Consider the following 23,223-nt stretch of genomic DNA (forward strand, 5'->3'; position numbering starts at 1 on the left):
AGAAATTAAATTCTTTACTATGTTATCGTTATTTCTCTATTGTTATGCCAGTTTTGCTATTGTGCATCTGAAGTACTTTGTGCATGACCAGAGCATGTCCTGTAGTCAGAGATACGAACGCTCTGATTACACCACCAGCAACACCATCAGGTGTTGTCCTGACAGTTGAGTTTCCTGCTCGCGCCCTGTCGCCTCAGCAGCAGGACGCAGGAGACAACACCGAGGCCCCCAGGCCTTTCCCCCATCCCCAGAGCCCTGCAGCCACTCTTGACGTGCTCTGGATTACCCCTGACAGCACAGCTGGTGCCCAGACGGCAGAGCTGTAACATTCCAGGGATGGACAAACCTTGGCCATAGCCTGGATCCCCACCTCCTGGCAAGCACCGGACCTCCCGAGTTGTGGTGAGGGCAGGCCAGCAGCTGGGGCCTCTACACCCAGGCGGAGGGCATGTCTCCAGTAATCACCACCCACCTTTACTCCTCTGTGAAGCCAGAACGTTTGAACTCACCTGGCTCTGATAAATTCCCGTTTACTCTTCTCGGTGACCAGGGCAAGCTGCTGCTTCTGAAGCTGCAGGTGGGGCCACCTGCTCCTGCGTTTTTTGCCAGAAGTGAGAAGCGTCAGCTTTCCCCACTCCGAGAGCCGCTCTCCGGCAAAGGCCAGACCCTCCCGGCTCCGTCCGGATCTGGGCCAAGAGAATTAGTAGCGTTTGCCACCGCAGAGCACGCTCCCCGTGTCCCAAGGCCGTTGTTCCGCAAGGCCCCGGCAGCCCTGCCCAGGGCTGTGGGGAAGAGCCAGGCTTCGGCACCCCGTGCCGTGCCAACCCCCGCTGCGACGCCCGCGTCCGCGGCTGCCGCTCGGGGCTCGGCCCTGCCCCGCAAGGCACCGAGCTCCGCACCGGCAGCCCGCGCCCGAGGGCGGCTTCCAGCGGCGGGAGCAGGGCCCGGAGCTGCCGCCGCGTGCGGGGCAGCGCGGGCAGCCGGCACCCGCCCGCCTGTCGGGACGGCGCTGCCGGCAGCCGCGGCCCTGTTCGCGGGCCCCGGGCCGCGGGGGGCCCCGAGGAGCCCGTCCGCAGCCGCCCCACGGCGGCACTGCTCCGGGGCGAGGCTGTAGGGAGACCGGTGGTCTGGCGTTTTTGCAAGCGGACGATGCGGCATGGGGCTTGGGTTTCAGCGAAAGAAGAGTTTAGGGTCCCACTGGGCGACAGAGAAGGGCTGTGTTACTGCAAGCAGCTTCGGAAGGGCGGTGGTGGCACGTAGGGCGGAGGTAGTGGTCGTCTGTAGCAGTTCTGAGTCGTAGCCTGCTGGATTATGACTTAATCGGCAAATATAAATTAGAATGGAGTGTTTGCAGTATAAGTTAATGTTGCAAAAAGATCCTTGTCTTTACTCCACGTAAGAAATACTGCGTTATGAAAGGCTCTAGATATAACAAAAAATAGAATTCAGCAAAAAACCCACAGATTCCAAGATGCAGAAGGTGAAAATGCACAAAGCAGCATGTTAAGATTATTTTCTTTTGAAATTGCTAGAGAAGAAGCATCTTATAAAACAATATCATTGTGGTTACGGTTCTTTTTTCTAACCAGCCAAGGGTGCTGTATGGTGACTGCAAAATTTAATTTAGTCGCGAAGACAATCACAGGGACAACCATGAATTTTCTCTGACAGATGCTGTAAATATTTTACGTGGCTCTGAAAACACAACTGGTTTTATGGAAACAAGAAGTATTTCACAGTATCACTAGCAATATTGATTACATTTCAGTAATGTCCTCCAAATGAGATTGCCTTTAGGATTGTGTGAATGAAAGTTTCTAGTTGGACACTGACAGATGTACAGGGAACCCTCTGTATGTCTGCATCTTAGGTGCCTGTGTACATTGATTTGTGGGGCAAATAAACAGTATTCTAGCCTCAATTTTCCTTTCGGTAGCGTGGGATAAAGCTTAACAACGTCAATAGTAGCTACTAACTTTTGTTATGAATTATTATCTTCACTGTTCTCCAGGGTTGTAATGCTGCTCTGGGGACTGCATTTTCTTGAGATAAATCCCTCAGAGCTGTATGCCGCAATGGATATATATGGAGAATAAAATAGCTGTGAATCACAAATAGGTGTATAACAATAGAGAATTATCCCAGGCTGAAATCAGAAGTGATATTAAGCAGCAGTAAAAGTTATAGATAAGTAAATCAGTGTGTGAAGAAAGTGCACATGAGTAAAAAGTTGTCAGCAGAGGGAAGGAGGTAAAAGTCTGATACTTCTTCAGAACAAGCAAAAATCAGGCGTAGTTGGCTCTGATACACATTTGTGTTGGTTGTTTTCCCCCTCATGCCCTCAACGAAAGCAATACACCCTCACTTTGGCCTGCTTTGATTCACAGCAGTCGATGGGCATTTGTTCTAATTTTAAGTTCTCTATGTGTGATTGGTGCTGAATTTGCTTTTAACAAGGGCTGCAAGGGCTGAGTATTGCATTTCGTTACAGGTACAAAAATTGCCTGAAGAACTGCCAAGGCTTTGCTGTTAAGAAGTGCCTGCAACAAGGCTGAGGCTGTCAGGTCTGGACCGATACGGTGATACCAGGAAGATCTGTTTGTCTCGGGTGTTCCTCTACTAACCAGGGAAAGCCCTTTGCTTTCATTCCTGGTCAGGAGGACCAAAGAGGGGAGTTCTGACCTAGGGTATGGTCAGAACAAGACGTTTGGTTTATCGCTCTGCTCCAGGCTTTGTGAATAAGTACCTGCACGCTTTATCATTCTTTTTCCCATTTGCCAACTGTCATTTTTGCTGCCCTAAATAAAAGGTATATCCTTTTATTTGACTAAGTCTTCGCCCAAATAGACAACCTACCTCTGTTAGTCCTTCCGTCCCCACTTCCAGTAGTCCCAGTTTTGCTACATCCATAGCCAAATTTGGAATTTCTGATACATTTTCCTAGGTAACCTCATCTTCACATTCTTTTACTGCTCGTCTTCTTGGACATGGCTGGCACTGCAAAACGTCACTCCCATGAAGGTCTCCAGTGCTTCCTTTCAATTTTCCCGCGATTTAGCCATTTCTGACTATAACTCCCCTTTAATCACTTATGATATCCAGCCATCCCTCATAATGTTATCTGCAACTTTTCTCAGCTTCTTACGTTACTCTTGGTCACGTTCAGTGATTTCTTACGTCACGTTCCTGTTAAGTTGGCTAAACTTCAGGCCAAGGCCTAGTCACTGTCTAATTATTTGTCTGTGGTCCTGACATTAACCGGTATGTTCCTTGTGTTCATGTGCTTTTGTAGGGTAGAAACTAAGGTTCAAGAATTACGCCTGGATTCTTGGTGTCCAAGATACCTGTGTTAAAAGACTAGCTAGTTAGTCTTGCCTTTTAGTAAAAGGAGAACGTTAGGCACCATCGGGTGATATTTTAGCTCTGATCTAAACCGTTACCATAGGAAGCACTGTGGCCCTCGGTCTAGTCCATAGGTGCTGTCGGGAAATGGCGAGAGCAGCGGCGCCCTTGGCTATGGGGAGCTGAGCGTGGCAGTAGGGCATGGCCGCAGCAGGCTGGGCTCAGTGGCCGCAGGGCTGAGCGAGGCAAGCCTGCAGACGGCAGCTGGGGTCAGCCGAGAACCTGCGTGTGCGAGGGTCCTGGCTGAGGCGGGGTAGGGCCATTAAAGCCTATTTAGTGCCCAAGAGGTCCCTTTAGAGGCATTTATATAAAGTTACGGTATCTCCCGACACTTAAGTTGGTCAAATGGTACCTGTCTCGAATCTTTCCTAAGCCTGTCCTTGTTGAATTATGTTTATTACTTTATTAGTAATTTGGATGAACTCCGTTACGTCACAGTTAATGCATAGATTCTGGGAAAAAAAAAATACATTACTTACTGTAACATATTCAACAGTAATTTTCTGTTTTTTCCCTGTCTCCCTAAAGCTGACATTACAAAGCCAGAGATCAAGATCTTCTGAGTGGAAAAGGATTGTTACCAAAATTATACGAGGCTCAAAAAATGTATTCTAGGGATGGAAATTTTCCTGTGATTTATTATTTTCCTGTTTAGAAGACTGGAATAGTTTGTGGAAAGGAAAGAATTTTCATAGATCTTTCAGAAGGAGAGTTTTTTAGACCTAAATTGAAGCAAGGAAATCAGTTTTTTAAATGTCTGTTACATTAATTGGACAGTTAAGTCATTTATGAGTTGAAGCATACTGGTTCAAGTTGTTAACCTGTCTGCCTCAGTCTCAGGTATCTATATCTGAGATCACCGCGGACTGAGGCATCACTTTCCTACTTGTGCTTTGGATGATATTCTGCTCTGGAACTACTCAAAACTTTCCTAGAAATTTCCCAGGGAGCAGGGATTTGGACCTAGGACACCCAGAGCTCAGAAAAGTGCCTAAGTACATCATACTAGATTTTCTTACCCCTTTCTTTTAATCTAATAATAATTTATAAGAACTAGAAGAAGATGTAGATATGGCACTTAGGGACATGGTTTAGCAGTGGACTTGGCACTGTTAGGTTTATAGTCGGACTCGATGATCTTAAAGGTCTTTTCCAACCTAAATGATTCTGTGATTCTAAGACGAATGTCCTGGTGCAGCGAAGTAACAGAGTCTGAAGATGCTGTGGGCTAAGAAAATAGTTCAATTCACACCAAAGTTAAAAAAAAAAAAAGGAAAACAAAACAAGCCCCAAACAACTTTCTTAAGAGTGCTTAGTTCAGAATGGAGAGGAAAATCAGATTATATTCAAGTTTGTCACTGCATTCTTTAGAAACCAGAATAACAAAAGTAACAGAATGGCCTTGGAGTTTCTACTTTGTAAAATTGGATACCTGACCTTTTAAAGTTAGAGGTGGCATAAAGGGGTTGTAATAAAGATCTAAGTGTAAATTAACAGGTGCTACATCTCCAGGTATTGACCCCAAGTATCCTAGTATTTTATTCTTGGGTACATCTGGGTGTGTGCAGAATCTTCAAGGAAAGGGCACAAAGAACTGGTGGCGACTTATCCCCAGCATTCATGCATGCTGCCCCTGTATGCATTTGATTTTTTTTTTATTTTTTTTTATTTTGACAATAGCTGATTGTTTTCAGTTTCACTTGCAAACCATAGGTAGATGAGGATCTGTAAGAATTGCTACAAAAGCGATCAGGTTAGAAGTTGTGCTTGGCGTTTTTTGCCCTCTCAGTGGTAAGTTGCAACGTAGAAATGTAAGAGTTATAATACCCAGAGCTAAGAAATATCTGCAGAAAGATTGTACTGTCAGCCAACATCAATTATTGTGATTAAAACCTGATGCAGAAATAATGCCTGTCCTAGAACCCCCTTGCTGATATCTTTGTTATATATACATGGCACTGCAAAATATCATTCATCCACAGCCACTTAACTGAATTTGCCCTTTTCCTAAATCTACCATATATAGTACCTATATAAAGCAGATAATGCTTGATATGAATCCTCTCTGAAATATGGTCCATAAAATTGATACAAAACAGCAACAAATTCAACACAAATAAATATTTGAATTGTAAAATATTTACAGTAAGTAATTTAGGCTTGTAATACCAATTTCCTATTATTTTTTCCTCGTATTTTTGTGTTAAATGCCAAAATTGGCTACAGTAGTGAATGAATGACAGAATTATAATATGTTATATAGTGTTCATGTCACTTTTATTCTGTGCAATAAATTTAAATGAAATACACTTTATCTGAATTGGTATCTGCTATCTGAACTGAAAACTAATGTGTTCTCCTATAGTCTTCATGCTGTAGTACCCCAGTTGTGCTTCATACTTGTCATTTTTTCCTCCCTTGCCATTAAAAGCATCTAAAAATGGTATCTTGCACAGCCTCTTCTGGAACCCTACTGATCAGCCTGAATTGCTAATTCCCGATTGCATCAAGGTTACAGGAATTGCTCTAAACCCAAGAAAACTTGGTGGAAGGTAAGTCCCCCTAAAGCAGCCACGTAGCTGTCAGACTGCGAACGGGAGAGGTAACTTCTGCCTGTTGCAACCGGCCCCGCTCTGGCATCTTGCCTGGCTGGGCAGATACGCTGCTCCTCGGGCTCCTTTTCCCGAACACGCTCGGTCGGACCACGCGGTCAGCTGGCTTGATGAACGGCAGGAGGGAGTGGAAGCTGAGGGAAAACGAAGAGGTACGGGTTTCGAGAGCAAACACTTTCAGCGGTACCAAGACATGGATGCTGTTGATGGAGGGAACGTACTTCCCGCTACCAGGAGTTTTTCTTTAAGAAGACTTATAACACGTTCTTCTCACTTAGCCGGGTGTCAGACATGTCTTCACCAGTAAGAACTGGAAGGCGTAAACCAGGGTGTCATTATGATGACGAAGATTAAGTGTCTTCCCTGGTAAATGGGACAGTGCAGTAATGCGAGTAACAGGGGAGGTGGCCGGTAGACACGCCGGAGAGGTCCTGTGGGGCACAGACCCCACCTTCCCCGTGGCAGGCGATCCGTATTCAGAGATTTGCCGAACAGCTACAAGTAAGGCCAGAGAAGGGAAGAGGTCTCTGCTTAGCACTGTGCTGTGGGAGAGAGTGGAAAGCGGGTCCCCCTAAAAAAGTCTTGTTTGAAAAGTTTAATTACACCAGAAACCATATATGGAGCTGGTCGAAAAAAATAGTGATAAAATTCTGTCTGGGGGGAAAAAAACCCCAAAAACAAACAACCAAAAAAAACCCCAAACCCATTTTTTAGGAGACATCATTCATTCTGTTGACATTTTCAGGAATGGAAAAAAGAAATTTTTTTTCTTTTCAAAATAATGTTGGAACGATTTGATTTGCCAAGATGAGAATCATCTGTCTGATGACAGTCATCTTTGACTCCAGCTTCATGGTTTTGATGCATTTAGTAACGTTTTACAACGTTTTCCAACATTGCATTTGTATACCACAGTAAGTAGGAAATATACTTTGTCATCTTGACACTATATAAAGAAATTGTTTCAATGTTTATGAATAAAATGACTTCTGTTTATAGGTCTTAACAACGGTGCAGATGCAAAGATTTGAAGATTTCTAGTTTCAAATAATAACAGTTTTGGAATACTGTTTTTTCTTGTAGAACAAAAGTTATATTTTCTGAACATCTTTGTTGCTAGAAGTTCAATTCTGCAACTTTAACATCCTTAAAGCAAGAAGGTGAACCCCAGCCTACACCAGGAACTACTTAGTTTCCAGGGCTTTTCCAAGAGCGTTTTTCCATACTAGTGCACTGTGGTCCAGAGGGGAAAAGAACAGCATCCAAATTAAAAGCCGCCTTATCTGTCATCCCGTATGCAGTAAAAACAGGAAGAGAGAATTTTTGGGGAAGCTCAAGTTTTTAAGGTGATTACAGCCCTACCCTTTCAGACCACTCTTCTGGTGGCTGTGTTTCCTAGGGACAGCACAGAGAGCTCCTGCAGGGTTCGGGGCTGGAACACTGCTGTTTATTTGTGTCTTTGAGCTCAAGCTTGTTTTGCAGTTGTGGTTAAGAAACCCAACTGTTCTCTTGTCTTCCCTTAAGGGCAGAGGGGACTGAGACATAAAGTATTCTGCAAAATTTTCAGGGATCCCTGAACAGAGGCTCTCGACTATTTGAAGCCCAGCGGCTCGACAAAGAGATGTTTTCTTGTTGTTGCGGTTTGCAACGCTGTGATGGAACAGGATTCGGAGCCTCAAGGGGTGCGAGATAGGAATTAAACATGTAAATGTTGCACAACTTTCCTCCACATAGTAGAGCAGTAATACACATGCGCTTCTAGCACCGTGTCATGAAAGAGATGGATAGAAGCCAGCAGAGCTATATCAGATGAATATCTGAAAACATGACTGCAAACTTTTCAGGTGGTGTTTTCGGATTGTCAGGAGCGTTCTACCTTTTAGAGTTCAAAATGAAGGACCGTGTGTGTGTTCTCAGGCGTTGCACTTTAACAATATAGCGTGTGCTATCACTGCCAGCAAGAAACGTCACTTACATGGGGTTGTGCTGTGACTTCTGATAAAACACTGGACTCCCAAATTGCTGCATCAATGTTTTTTGATACAAGGTACAAAACTTTATACAAGGAGGAAAATGTGGACGTTCTTGGTTGTCACACTTGCGGATTTGGTAACGTGAGATGAATAGAAGAAAGAAAGTGCACTGCAGAGCGAAATAAGCAACATAAACCGTGGTTTCTCTTGGTCTTTCTGTCTGACAATCTAAAACTTTATTAGTTCTACTTGTTAAAAGGGAGCATCATTGAAGTTTACCACAAATACATGGTCTGTTCTCCCTTAATATCACCAGAACAGATCCTTAGAAAGAATAATGCATTAGGCAACCGTGAGTCTGAAAGTTATCGGACATTAGAGACAAAGAGTATAGGAAAGCTATTTTTATGAACTTTGAAAGGGAAAGCGTTCATGATCCTCATACACTTACTCACTCTCTGTAGCTCATTATCACTTAAACACAAGTACAGTATTAAAATGAACTTACAAACTTCTCAACTTCCTCTGCTGGCTTTCTGCCTGAATTTATAGGAGTCTCTGTACATTTGAAGTGTTCCCAGTAATCACAGGGGACTAAGCCAATGCCAATTTGGAAATCAAGTTCTTTTTACAAGCTCATTCATTCTTTACCCCCTGCTCAGAGAAGAAATTCGGCTCTAACCCAGTCGCCAACATCAGACAGAATAGTTAGGGCAGTTGTCTACATAATGCATCAGAAAAGTAAGACAAAATCTTTTCGCTTTTGCATCTTGCATGTGCCTTCTTTCTCATTTGCTAGACAGGTAACAGATACACTGGGTGCCATTCAGTATGAGAAATAACGCCTGATATTTTAATTAAATAGAAAAAGACATTTTTCTGGCTTTACAAAATGGCTATTGATAATATTTAACAAAAATACATTTATTTTCCAGAATTATGTATTTGAAAGGGAATTCGGGGCAGCATTAAAAAAGACACTTGGAAAAGCAATAAAAGGTTGATATTGCAAGTTATCATTGTTTTTAAGAATGGTTCCATTTTTTTCACCCCACAAATTAATAACCTAGAAAATTAGCTCCATTTAGAGTGGTTTTCTGACTGAAGAGATGGATGAAAAGATAAAAGTGATATTTGAAATTATTGTCATCATGGTTACATGAATCCTTCATAAAGAAAACCAAACCACAAAATTGTTAATTCAGCAGAAAGACAGGAACCATAGCAGTTATTTTTGCAGAAGATACAGTAAGTACAATATAGAATATTATAGAATGGTTATATATTAATATAGAGTGAGAATTTGCATCTTAAAATTAATATATTGGATTAACGATATTAAAAACATTAAATATTTCATTACAACCACTATATACAGATGGAAATGTATTTTGATCAAAGCTGTTGCCAAACAATGTTAAGGACCTTATTTAGAGTTTTTCCACTCCCCTTAATGGGTGTGCGCTCTGGTTCCCATTTATGGATCCCCTTTATCCAGATTCCCATTTTATGGAAGAGTCATGTAGTTTTAGAAGGTCATGCTTAACCAGCATGCCCGGGGGGGAAGTGACACTACAGTCACGAGTGAAATAGAGACTTTGCTGTCCTTGGGCTTTTACTTTCAGTGGGATTGTGGAATGAATGAATATGTAATAACAGAAGACAAAAATATCAAGGATAATCTAGTAAAGAAAGCTTTTACTGGAATGATACTAACTAATCTTTTAATGAGCGAGGCAGTTATCTCCCTGTTTTTATGACTTTCTGTGGCGTAGACAAGTCGTGGCTTTTCCAGGTCAGATGCGTCCAACATTTATGCCATTGCTTGGATGAACTGGGAGAAGCAACGTTAAGGGTTTGCACCCCAGCTGTACCCACAAGGAAACAAGAAACTGAAGCTGGGAAGGATGAAGCCTTTTATTAACTGAAAAGCAAGTTGGCATAGAACAGTCTGCGCTGTCCTAAGGATGAGTAGATCCTCTTTCTATGAGTATAATTGGGATCACAAAGGAAAAGACGTAGTTCAAACCTTCCCCTAATAGAAGTGTCTGTCGTGTTTTCCCTTGGACAGGACAGGTGCCTACTCTAGCCTCGTGTTGCTCCCCTTCCATGTTGCACAAGCTAGATGAAGCTAGTGAAGAATTCAGCCGGGGTTTGAAGGCTTTCAAGATCATATCAAGAGGTGTTTAGAAACTACGTAGTAAGAAGAGAAGTTTTCTAAACTGTTCTCCCAGTGTTTGACAGACAATTAGGATTCAGACATAAAAAGTAAATTGTATTAATGTGATAACCTAATATAAAACTACATTAGACTTTTCTGCTATGAACAGTCATTGAGCTTCCAATTTGCACGCTGTGTTCAGTTGTGAAAAAACAAAATAAAAGGCAGCAGGCTGAAGAAGCAGGCGAAGCCATATCCACTATGGGATGCCTTCGATGGGAAGTGACGTTCAATGACCCGAGAAGGGCCTTCCAGCCCTCACTTCCAGAGAGGATCAAAGGAGATGTAGTTAAAGTATAATTTGGCTGGAGAAATTATTCTCAAATATGACACAGAAAAGTTATTAGTGCTTGAGTTTTCTGTTAATTTTACCAATGTATTGGCACTAAAAAGACATGTCTAATAAAATGATGAAATTTGAATTTGGTGAGCTTATATTAATTCATTAAAAACAATAGGTTCGTAGTGTCTTTATTGTAGCGGCAATTTGATATGCAAGAAACTTATTACAGAAAGTGACAGCCAAGGTGGATTTCTATAACTAAATCAGAACTCTAAGTCTTGACTTTACTTATGGGCCTAACTTACCACCACCTCCCCCACACAAAAATCATCCCTTTACTTGTAATCATCAGATTGCAACAGAAGACATGAGGGTAATCTAAAAAAAATCTCAGCGGTCTCTAGAGAGGAACAAAATTGGTACTAGGATGACCTTTAGAGGGAAATCTGGAAGGCTGTATAATCTGCTTGTCAGACTTTACTGAAAGATCAGACACTCATATTTATATGATCAGGCAGGTGTTCATGTAATGACCTGATTTATTCATCCATGCCAATACTGAGAATTATTTGTAAAAATTAAAAAATGGCAATGTGCAAAAGGAAAATACAGAACTGGAGAAGTCTGCATTGTTCAAAAACCTACTCTAACATGCAGAGAGAAAACACTTCCATAACTCTACGCATTGGTCCTAATTTTTTAGTGATTTTAATAGCGTACCATTAGTTTATGTTCCAAGGTTAAAAGCCCCTACCAATAGCAAAAAGTTCCTTCTGGCTTGCTACCTGAAACAAACATAATAATTCTGCATCTTAGGGGCCGAGGTGAGTATTAAAGTTGCAAAGGGTGTTAAGCAAAATATTTTCTCTCTTAACTATATTAAGATTAACATTTTTGGGTTTAACACTCACAGAGCTATAATGTTCCTCTGCATAGCAGCCAAGCACATCATTGGAACAGCGAAGAGGAGCTACGTTTGTGTTAAATTCAAATGCATCCAAACTGTAAAATGGTTTAAATTGTGCCTGGCATTAAACTCACACATTATGGATAATGTGCTTGGCCTAATGCCATCCTCTCTACTTGGACAGATGAACAAACACAAAAAGAATTTCAGCAGAGGATGTTTTTAAATGGTTTTAATGTTTGTAAATAAAGAGCTCCGAAAGCTACAGTCCTACAGGTCTGATTGGGAAAAAAAGGATAAACAAATGTGTCCCCTGTAGCTAGATAGACACTGTGCTGTTACCACCTGAGTGCCCAACAATTCCTCGGTAACTTTCCAGATAAGTAGACAGCCACAAACCCAGTGTTGTGGCTGAGACATCCTGTCACTGATAGACTTTTTGCTGACTCAGCGAAGATCTCAGGGAAGTCTGGCAGAGGTTCTCAATGCACTGGCTCAGAATTGGCTAAGTAAGGTACTATAATTTTTTTGCTTTAGTGCAGCTTTATTAAAATGTTTGATGTTGTGCTTAATTGTGAGTTGAATTGCACAGTATAAATATATCTTTGGAGGAAACAGTGCATCAGAGCTTCCAGCAGTTTCCTAGTCAAATCCTTGTCTTCCCTGTAGAATTGATCAATAGTGAAAGTTCATTCAGTTTAGTCTCACTCAACTACTTTCTACTAGAAAGAAAGTACATCTGAATATTTCTTAAGAGGGCCTCTATTTCCTTTAATTCACCACTCCTCTAAGTGTAGTCTGATTTTTTTTTGAGACAGTAAAAGAAAGTTGAGTATTCACTATATAACTCTCTCAAGACGACTCCCACTGCAGACTAGCCTACTTCATTGCAATATTGTTTTTTACCATTCAAAAAATGGCTATGGGATTCTTCCAATCTTCTGTACAAGGAAGTAGGTCATAGTCTTCCTTTTTCCTCTTTATCTCACATCAGCTCTTGTAGGGGCACTCGTGCAGAGAAAACATCTTCGTTTCTGTCCTGTGCCCAAGAATCCTCCTTCACTGTTTTAAACGCTCTTGCCTTGAACATTGTTCCTTATCTTGCTAAAATACCCAGTTCACCAAACTGGGTATTCTAGTCTCTTCCTAATGGACAAGAATTTATAATGAACGTAACTTTTCTCACTCAATGCTTTCTGGGCTTTTTGTTTTCTCGTGTGCATGGTTTGTTCATGGCTGGTTTGTTTGTTTGTGGGTTTTTTTAGTGCTCAGGAAGAGCATCCTAGAAGAGCAAAAGCAATGCTACGTAGGCCAAAAATGAATAAGTCTTTAGTGGTTTGGAAATCATCTGATTGATTTATGGAAGTCCCTACAAAACAGTTATTGTGCTGCAAACCTAATTGTTTCATTTGGTGCAGTTTTTCAGTGCATTCTGAAATATACTGTGTTGAAAAAACATTTAAATACATCAAGTCCAGATCTGTCCCTCTATCTTTTTTTTTAGTTTTGATTCCAATAAAGAGACACTGGTGGTGGCGGTGGTGGTGAAATAATATTGGTGCATGATATAGCCTCAAACTATTCCATTGCCTAGACTGTATAAAAAGTAGGAGAAACAAAGACTGTCTTGACAAGCTTCTTGTTTAGAATTCAAAGGAAAGAAATGCACAAAGAAATGACTTCAAGCCACTGGTCACAGGCTATAGGCTTTAACAGGGGGAAAACAGTGCCATATTTAGCCGTTCCGTGATTTTCAACATGGAACCTGTAGGTGTTTGGGAGAAATGGAGAATATTAAATAGGAAAGACGGGTAAGTGACAAGTCTCTTTCTTAGAATCTCAAATTTTCTGTACAGCATTTGCACCTCTCCTGGAAAGTTTTTGAACTCTGCAGTTCAAAAAAGAGTGAATAGTTTGATTTTAGCCTTTCACTTTAAACTCTTTCAGTGGCATCTTAAGCTGGTTAGACTTAATGTGATAGATTCTTCCAGTGCCAAATTTCAATACGGAGTACGGGATGTCCTCAGAGTCCATTTAGAGGTCTTCATGTATTCTAATGGACTAAGCTATCACAAAATCTACTGAGGGTGGTTGCTTGAGTCTGTGGAGCCAGAGGGCTTCCTGAATGTAGCAGTTGCTTCAGAATGAGCTGAAATAAATCTGGAGGATTCTGCAGCTGATGGTACTGGATAGTCTGGGCCCAAACTAAGTTACACTGTTAGTTCTTACTGATATTTCGGAGACAATTTTTCAATTTCATTTAACTTGGGTTTGCTTGATGCCACTGTATTGATCTTCACACCTACTGTGATTGCATCCATCAACACACCTAATACTTAGAAAGATTTGACTCATCTGTCCAGCTGAAATTAGTCAGCCAGTATTCCTTCTTAAGCAATAAATATAGCAAAGTTATCTTAGAAATGTACTTTAAAATAGCGTAAGTCCCCTTTGATGTCTGTCTGTCTTTTCAATCTAAAGGAACTTAAAGCCTCTATCATACACTGAGCAGTGAGGTTCAAGTGAGATAAATCACAACCATAACATTATTTTTTTTTTTTTCTCAGAGAAAGAGAGAGAAAGAAATATAGATAGATATGTGGGAAGAGAATCTTACTGGACTCGATGACTTTGCTCTTGTTTTCCCAGGGAGGTTTTCAGGATAGGCTTTATGATGTGCTGGGAGAGGAAATCCTACACCCAGCCTTCTAGCTTTTTTGAATAAACAGTAATTTAGTAGTATCCTCACATAAAATTAATTTGATATTAACATTGTTACATAAAAGTACAAGTTGCAAGTATACTATTGAAAATTATCATAGCTTAGTTATCATTCGAGTCTATTCTTATTTCCATGCTGTGGTTCTGAACTTATTTTTGGTTTTTGTCTGTATTTTTACATCTGTTACTTTCCTCTGTCTTAGTACCTGCGATAACCTTTAAAAAGGAAGAAATACAAATCATGTTGTTCCATATAATCATTGCAGCTGGAGAGCTACCAAGAGTTACACTTACAACCTGCAGACCTTTGTCTACTCAGTTGTTCAAAACTTACGGAAACTTTCAGGCTTCAGGCTACAATTTTATAATCCTGGCACGACCCTGATGGTTTTTTTCTAAAGCTAAGCACAACAACCAAAGTCTTTTTTCACTTTCAGTCCTTCGACGGTAAGCAGAGCCCCAGCACATTGTGAGCACGTTCATCACTAGAAGGCGAGTTGTGTTAATGGATCGCAGCTGTGATCACACCTCGTCCTCCAGTAACAAGTACCCATTGTCGCGCCTGCACATACAGCCACATAACTACAGACATGCAACAGGACTGGGTTCTTTCCTTCTATAAACAGTGGGTTTTGCCAACAGAATTAAATAATTTCTTATCTCTAATGTCTTTCTCGGAGAACTTAGTGTACTGCAGTGCTGTATGTTTTAGTACCACCGTTCACAACATGGGCGTACCACTACACAGGACTGTTAGAGAACGTGTCAGAGTGGAACTGGGGACAAAAGCCACCCCATGGATAGAACATTTTCTCACTAACATCTAATATTCTTCCATTGCAGCTCCCTCGATGGTTCATTTCCAAATCTGAGTTTAGGAATCTGAACCTACAGATTGAAATTAGAGGATACACTGTGCTACCAGGAGCTGTCTAGGGTGGACTCCTCCGTGTAGTATTTGCATTCCTGGTTTTTATCCAGTTTGCTCTGGGATGAGGTGAAAGGGGAAAGAGAAGTGGAGAATAGGATGTAGCAGATAATGCATTGAGGGTGTTGATTAAAGCAGAAAATACAGAGGCTTCTTCTGAGTGACTTTGTTGTTACCGTCACAGGGTCAAGATTTCTGGGCAGATTCGAGGAGGCACCTGCTATATTTTCTAAACTTCACTGTCCCTGACAAAGTAAATTGAACGAATGTCTTTACAAAAAGGTGTATTTCTTCGTTTCCTCCTTTGAGGCTTGGAGAGAACTTTCTCTCCGAAAGGATTTTTGTGTTATAAGGTTTAAACATATAATTGCAACTGAAAAGATTAAATTAACGTAAAGCTATGGCCTACTAAACTTTTGGTTCAGAAGCAACTTAGTATACACTTTGTAACTTCTCAGATTTTTTCCACAGTGTGTATACATCTATTTGGCATCATTAAAATGGACTATATGAGGTCATTACCACTTCAAAGAGGTATATCGACACTTTCCTACAGAACTGAAACAGAGTAATTTCACAGAAGCACTTTTTTCCCACCTACATGAGTATTTATAAGGTCTGTACTTATATTGAACCAGAAACTCTTTACTGTAAGAGCTATAACAACCTATAATCTGCTGACACACCTTGTAGCCTGTTAAGATATAGATTAGTGTATTCATGTGCAGTGGTTTGAAGGAACTTTTCAATTTCATTAGTAGGTCATTATTAGCGATCATTTTAATACCGGAATGTTTACAAGGCTAATAAGTACAGGAAGGACAATCCAAGCCAAGAAAGTGTAGGTACAGAATGCAAGACCTATTCAATGTTGTCCAATCAGATGAACTAAATGGAATGACACTGGGCTTTCATTGAATTAATGACTTGATAGCTCTATCCTTCTCTCCAAGGGTCGGATCCCACAAGGAAGTCTGGATTGCAACAACCCTACAATGATAGGAAGCAAAGCCTTAATCTAGTCACTTAAATACTGTTAGAACTTGAACAATTTTTTTATTTGTTAAGCTGAGCTCCCACTTCCTTTCTGTAGAAAATTAGCTCAGCAGGCTCACAGTCATCAGAATGCCACGATCTATAGTCAGAAATGGATCTGTGATTCCTCTCTAATGACAGAGTTTAAGAATGTGGAATACCTAGTGACAGCTGCTATATGAAAATAATCAGCCTTCAATCAGTGGGAATGATCTCACAGCAGGCTTATATTATTCAATAGCGAATGTTTAGAATAAAAATTTTATTGGTGCAGAAAGAAAAAAGAATTAAGCAATAAATAGCTTGTCAGAAACCCCATAGCAAGTTTGATTAGGGTTACACTGTTACAAACATACTCTAGAGACAGAGAATAATATTTCGGATTCTTTCATCCAAGATTGGAGCACGTTGCCATCTCTGTTGATTTAATTTCTTTTTCTTTTTTCATAAATGCTCAATAATAGGAAATGAATTATTTATGAAAATACACACTTGAAATGCTGACCTGCAACTTCAATATAACATTAAATATCAGCAATTTTACCACCCACAACTAACAAGCTCTTGTGGTTTCACTGAAAGTCACAGAGTTTTGCTACTGAGAGTTGTTGATGCCTCTATCTCAAGCCTTAGCTACTGCACCAGGTTCAGCAGAGGCCATAATAATAAGCACAACAAAAACAGCTGATGATATGGAACTGGACATTTACAACACATCCTTTTGCAATAAACTGAAATCATAACAATAACAATGATGCATTTTAAGTGCCTGAAAAAACCACAGAAAAGACATTAGATTCTGTGGTACTGCTCCGAGCTTGCAACATCTTTGATGAATAACCTTTTTATAACTAGAAAGGATGAACTAAGACCTGATCTATAAGCGATAATGAAATCAGTATCTTGTATGGGATGTAGAGTGTTTTTTATTGTCCATTTGCCCAAGTAGCTAGCATGGCAAGAGTGAATGTGTAGGGATAAACTGATCGCATTCCTTACTACTTTTTCATACAGTGATTGGCTTAACAGCAGTGGCAAATGATGAATCAATTAACTGAAAATAAGATTTTTCCCACCTTCTTTCATCTCTCATTTAGTAACCCTTTAGAAGTGCGAATTTAGATACAGCTCCCTAATTATTAGGGTCCCATGGAGGCCTCCTTTCTGTGCACTGAAGAGACTTACCACTCATAAACGCTAAGACACATTTTGGAAAAACAAGTCATTGGTTGAATGTCCTCTCTGGGGAACCCCACTGAACTCTTTGGAACTGAAACTAGATGGGATCCAACAGATTTTCCTAGAACATATACTATATTAATATGACACACATATAAATATATATTCAAATATTATTGGACTAAAGATACAGTGGCATTAACTGATTTTTTCAGAAAGAAAGCAAATCCTTGACAAAGGAGCTTTTATTACAATATGTGATATTTAAGAGTTTGTTCTTTGTCTCATTAACTTCATCTTATGTCAGCAAAAAAAGGTGCTATGAAAAACTGCATGTGAAGATTTTTGTAATGATTCTGTCTGATCACTTGACTTCAGGCAAGAACAACGGCAGTTATGCTCAAACCCAGGGACTGCTTTTGAAGTGCGATGATGTTTTCTGAATAGCCTTCTTGCGGCTATGAAATGATACAAAAAGAGAATGGAAAAAGAGCGCTGGCTCCCTCACAACCTCCATAAAGTCTCTTTCATCAAAACTATCCGAACCTAGCTTTATTTCAGATGAGAACCCAGTTATTTTTACTGTCTCTGCAACACTGTTTAAACTGTTTCACTGATTTTTTTTTCTTTTTTTTTTTTATTTAACTCTGCTAATGTTTTTGTCTATAGTAATTGTGTTCAAGTTGAGGGTATTTGGATGCCACTCAGGAAAGACATGTCCCAGAGCATTTGGTTACAAAACACATTAGTACATCATTCTGTTCCTTATTTCATATGATGAGTTGCCTGAAGGAGGATAAATGGCTCATAAAGTTCTCAATGGCCTAAAAGCAGGACCATCTGTTGAAGTCATCAGTGACTTTGTGGCTGAGCTTAGCAGCTGGGAAGCCTTCAATTCATCAGCTCTTCTTTAATCAGGTAGACATCTCTGAAGTCAGTGGGAATTATTGTAATAGATTCTCAAAGAGCTGAGACAATGATAAGAGCTTTCCCCATTTTGACATGATATCCACATTTCAACTCATTTCTATACGTGAGTGTACCTGGCACTCTCACGCTAAAACTGCTCCACATCTGTTCATGTTGTTCAGAGAGATTTGTTGGAATACTAGCAAGTGATAAAGATCCACTGGACCCTTAGTTCCGATACTGCTGGTAAATTTGAATAGTATTTCTAATGAATTATTGTTTGTGAATTGCATTACTCTTGCAAAGAGAAAGTGTGAAATGCTGGGGCAAAGTAAGGGGCTTCTTGCTGGAAGAAAAGAACAATGTAGTTTTCTTGGCTCCAGAAAGAACAGAAAGTTCTGTTTTCTGTTTCTACTTGAACCACAGAAATGTTTTCATGTACAACTAGATTAATATTTTTTAAGCTGAATTTCAGACCTGAAGTCATATTTAAACTTTTTAGGCACTACGTGGGGAAAGTTCTGTGAATCGGAATGGAACACACAATAATGGATGTATTTCCTTAGTGCATACTAAGGAAACAATGGGGATAGGAGTGTGCCTTAAATCTACCTTCTCTGAGAGATGGATTGCTCTGAATTGTAATGTTATATATTCTCAGTGGATCTCACCTCAAAATGTGGGAAACTCATCCGTTACCTTTGAAACTTATTTCATGAAACTGAGGGAAAAGAGGGAGGTTGGTCATTCTTGCAAAAGATCTCAGCTGCTCTTTTCCCTACTTTCAGAGAGTAAATTATTATTTTTAAAAGTTATTTTAAGTAAAGTAATGTATTAAAATTATATTAAATAATGTAATTTAAAAAATAGAAAATCCCCTCCTTTTCTTGACAGGATTTAAACACAGAGCTTATTTTCTAAACCTCAGTATTGGCTGAAAGTGTAAATAACAACAGTTGTTAAATAATACATTTTGTCTTTTCATGCATTTGTCACAATTTTTTATGACTTGCTAACATATATGGCAAACCAGTTAGAGTTTGTAGTTCACCTCTACATTACCTGTGTCTCCTTTGCCTGGCAGCTATACTACACAAATCCCCATCAAAGTATTGGCATTGAAGTTTCAAAGGAGTCCTTAAGATGCAAAACTGTAACTCCCTTATGCACTGATAACATAATTCTGTTCACCTAAAGAGAAGAATTTGATAAAAATGCTGGAACACAAAGTGCTACTGAAACTTAAAATTAGTTTGATTTTCATATTAACAAATATGTGCAAAAACATATTAATGGTAAATGTCAAATCCGATATACTAAGGAAGATGAAATCTTGCAAAAAGTTCTTTACTCTTTTGTAAAAAAAAAAAAGACTAGATCACAAATTTCCTTGCATTTCTAGAGTAAGTGCTAATGTTATTTTGATACATGTTCATTGTAGTGGTTTTTTTAGATTACAGTTACCTTCTGAGGCCCAACTCAAAGCCTACCAAAATGAAGGAGGAGAAATCCATTAACTGTGAAGGATTTCAATTGAAGGTTGTTATTTTGTTTTGCATTTCTCTGCTTATTATGCATCGGTTCAGCCCAGAAAGGGCAGAAATGATGAGACATAGGTATATCTGTCTTCTGTTTTAACATATGCATCATCATCTCTAATGCATAAGTCTTAGGAAATGATTAAATAAATATAATAATCTTGTGCTACTTGGCATTTTCTTCCTGAAGTTCCACAGCTTGAGGATAAAAGTGTTCTTGTGGGTCACAACAGCATTCTTTTTCATATTATTATTTCAAGGAAAATTTATAGCCTCTCGGCTTGTAGAGAAGAACTTGAAAGACATCATAAATGCACTCTCTCACGATTAACACCCAATGGGGGAAAATATTATATTTAAATATAAAGTTAAATGATCTCAAGGTTTTAAGAAGGCTGTAATCACAGCTTCTACATCCTTCATTTGTCAATACTGGATAAATATCTTAAAGGCCAGAACAGGTTGGTGGATGTCTTCTGGACTATGAGGAAGATTTGATTTTTGAGTGTCCTGTTGCGCTTTGTATATTAAATTGTATTATCACAATGAGTAGACTTCTATAATTTTCTTTGAAGGAGTTCAGATAACCTTTTTTTTAGCTTCCCCGTGAAACAAACTAAATAAATATAACTAACATCTGTTGGTGAACAAAAAGTACGTGATCTGTTCAGCAGCAGCATTTATATTAGGAACTGCTGCATGCTGTAAACCTATCTTGTGGGATTTCTTGGTTTGAAATAACCATCCCTCACAGAGCGAGACTAAACAAGTCACAAGACAACTTACAGATGGTTAACAGATCTCACTGCCCAACTAGAAGCATTATCTTGGGAAATAAAATGAGTTATAGATAACCTGAAAAATAGTTTTATGGGTTTTTCTTTTTTTTTTCTTTTTTTTTTCCTTTTCCTTTTCTGCTGAGAAACTTAGAAATTATTTTTCAGTTTCTTGTCAAATGCTGGTTTTGTGATTGTTTGGTGGAAACAAACCTTGAGGCAAAAACCCTTGCAGAATTTGAAGCCCATTCCCTCGCAATAAGCCATTAGCACACATAAACCTTATTGGGAGGGTTAGCTGACTGCTGTATGCTGTGTCTGTCGGGGTGAGTATATCACATAAAGGGGTGAGTCATTGATGATTTCAGCTTTCTTTTTCATCTCACTCAGCAAGAGCTGGGAATACTGAAGCACTAATTCAGAATATTGCTCTATATCTTCTTTCCATGTCGATTCCATGTGCAGCGGCTTCTATTAAAGAATTGATCAGCATTTCTTTTAGCCTTTTGATGCAAAGTGCAGGGCACCTGGGGGAAGATTCTGGTTCCCTAATTGTCCAGGCAATCTCCTGTTAAGGACATAACACACTGTGGTTTATGAATAAGAAAAATTATGGAGGTGGGGAAAAAAGGATTGGGATATTTGTAGCACGCAGGGATAGAGGTGCACACCCAGTCCTTGGAATAGAGAAGCGCTCCACCATGCACTGTTGAAGAGGCCACTATCCTACATAAAATCACAGGCTACTGCACCTTTGCAGGGCACCCGCTCCTGCCTGTCACGGAGTTTTGAGAAGCCTGTGCAGTTGCATAAGGCAAAGAAATCCCTCAGAGATAAGTCAACCTACTGTAACCACCACAGCAACAGCAAAGCAGCTGATCAGAAGTGACGTGTTTATCTGACATGAATCAATACCAGTTGTAGAGCTCCTGTATTATACCTTCAGTGGAAGAACGGTGAGAATTAGTCAAAAGAATCCTGTTTAATACCCTCCTCTTTCTTAAAGTTTTCGTGATGTCAATATTCCTCTGCATTCTTCCTATTCAGTACTCTTCCACACTATCTGGCAGACCTCCAAATCATCCCTTCTCTTTCGTTATACAGTATTCCTTCCTCCCCAAGACATATTTCCTCTTCTGACTGCAGTAACCAAGCTTTCTCCTTTGTACTTTCAACTCTTCAGTAATTCCCGCGAATCACTCGATATAGTTTGCCAGTCAAGTGGAGACACAAAAAGTCAGGCTCTCCTGTTAGTCAGCGTTGTATGGTCCTATTCCCTGCTGAATGACTGTGCAACTACTAGTCCTGACAGCTGTGAGCCTTGGGTGTTCAATATTTGACCAAGATGTAGGAGAAGGGGTACATTTGAGAGCTGCCCAGTCTGGCAGAGCAGATACGTTATTTGGTGGAAGCGAGACTGCATTGTTGAACTCGCCTGTTAAAATCACCCTCCATGTAGTTGGCATTGAATCATTGGAGCGATGTCAGTGGATTGCCCAGAAGATCGGCTAGCGTGCCAGGGACCAACAGAATATGATGCTCTTAGGAAAGAAAACTGTGATCCTGGCTTGTAGTTCAAAAAATCAAGGATGACATTTGATAGTCTTGCAATTGAAAGATTGTTCTGCAGCTGAGAAAATGTTGCAAATCTGAGGCAATCAATGTGCCTGAGGCAAAGCCTCGCAGGGCCACTCTAGATTTGGCAAACACTTTCCAGAAACTGAAGTTTTTGTGATTAGGTCCATATATAAACACTACATGAGTGCTTTCAGGGAATAAAAAAAGTACCCTATGGAGTCACATCTCTGTGTGGAGGAAACTTGTTTTACTTGAAGAAAAAGGTCACTGTAAGTATCAGGGCAGTTAGAAGTGCCCGGGTGTGAGCTGGAGCATGAAGCTTTCACGCAGCTCTCCTAAAGACAGAAGTAAAGAGGAAAAAAAATATAACACTCCCAGTGGTACAGTTTGGAGGATAAGCTAGAAGCTATAGAGGTTGTATCACACACATAATTGTTCAAGGATTTATTTGGTGTGACTATGTATTTTTTTTTCTCAAGATGTTCCAGAACTGCTTGTTGGTTTAGGTGAATAAACTGAATTTGTTTCATATGGTTTAGGTCGATTCCAAATGATTAAGCTCTGTAGCTAGATGAGATGAGTGATTTTCAATGTTGCTACATTTTTGAAGAGCCAGCTCCCCATAAAAGAAGAAAAAAAAATCAATATTGTTACATGGATTGGAAAAGACATTGTTTTTTCTTTATTGCAGAAGAGGATGTCAGTGTAATTTCATAAAGTGAGACGATATTTTGAGTTACCAAGCTGGGTGCTTGCTTGTTTATGATAGCTTTTTTCCTCCCTCTTCCTAGCAACCAAGGAACACAGCATTATCAGGCTAAGTGAAGTAGTCTCTACTCAACAGAATTAATCACCCTTTGCAATACAGAGACATGTTTTCTGAAATCTCTTTGCCTCTTAGGTCCACTTATACCCACACAGCCACCTACAAGCCTCGGGGCACAAAGAGGCATGGATGAGGCTGTTTTAAGTATTCCACTTTAAAATCACGGTCTTGGGTATGATTCTCACGCATATTACTGTAAAACTGGAGTAAATCCAGAATAAAGCTGGTGCAAAACCAGAACACTTCATCCTTTCTTAGAATTCTGTGGTTTTTTTCCCCAGGCCTTACACCTTTCTTTCTTTCTGATATTTTTTTCTTTTCTACCTTCTTAAATT

The sequence above is a fragment of the Phaethon aethereus genome (assembly GCF_964289735.1).
Source record: "Phaethon aethereus genome assembly, chromosome: W".
Taxonomy (NCBI): domain Eukaryota; kingdom Metazoa; phylum Chordata; class Aves; order Phaethontiformes; family Phaethontidae; genus Phaethon; species Phaethon aethereus.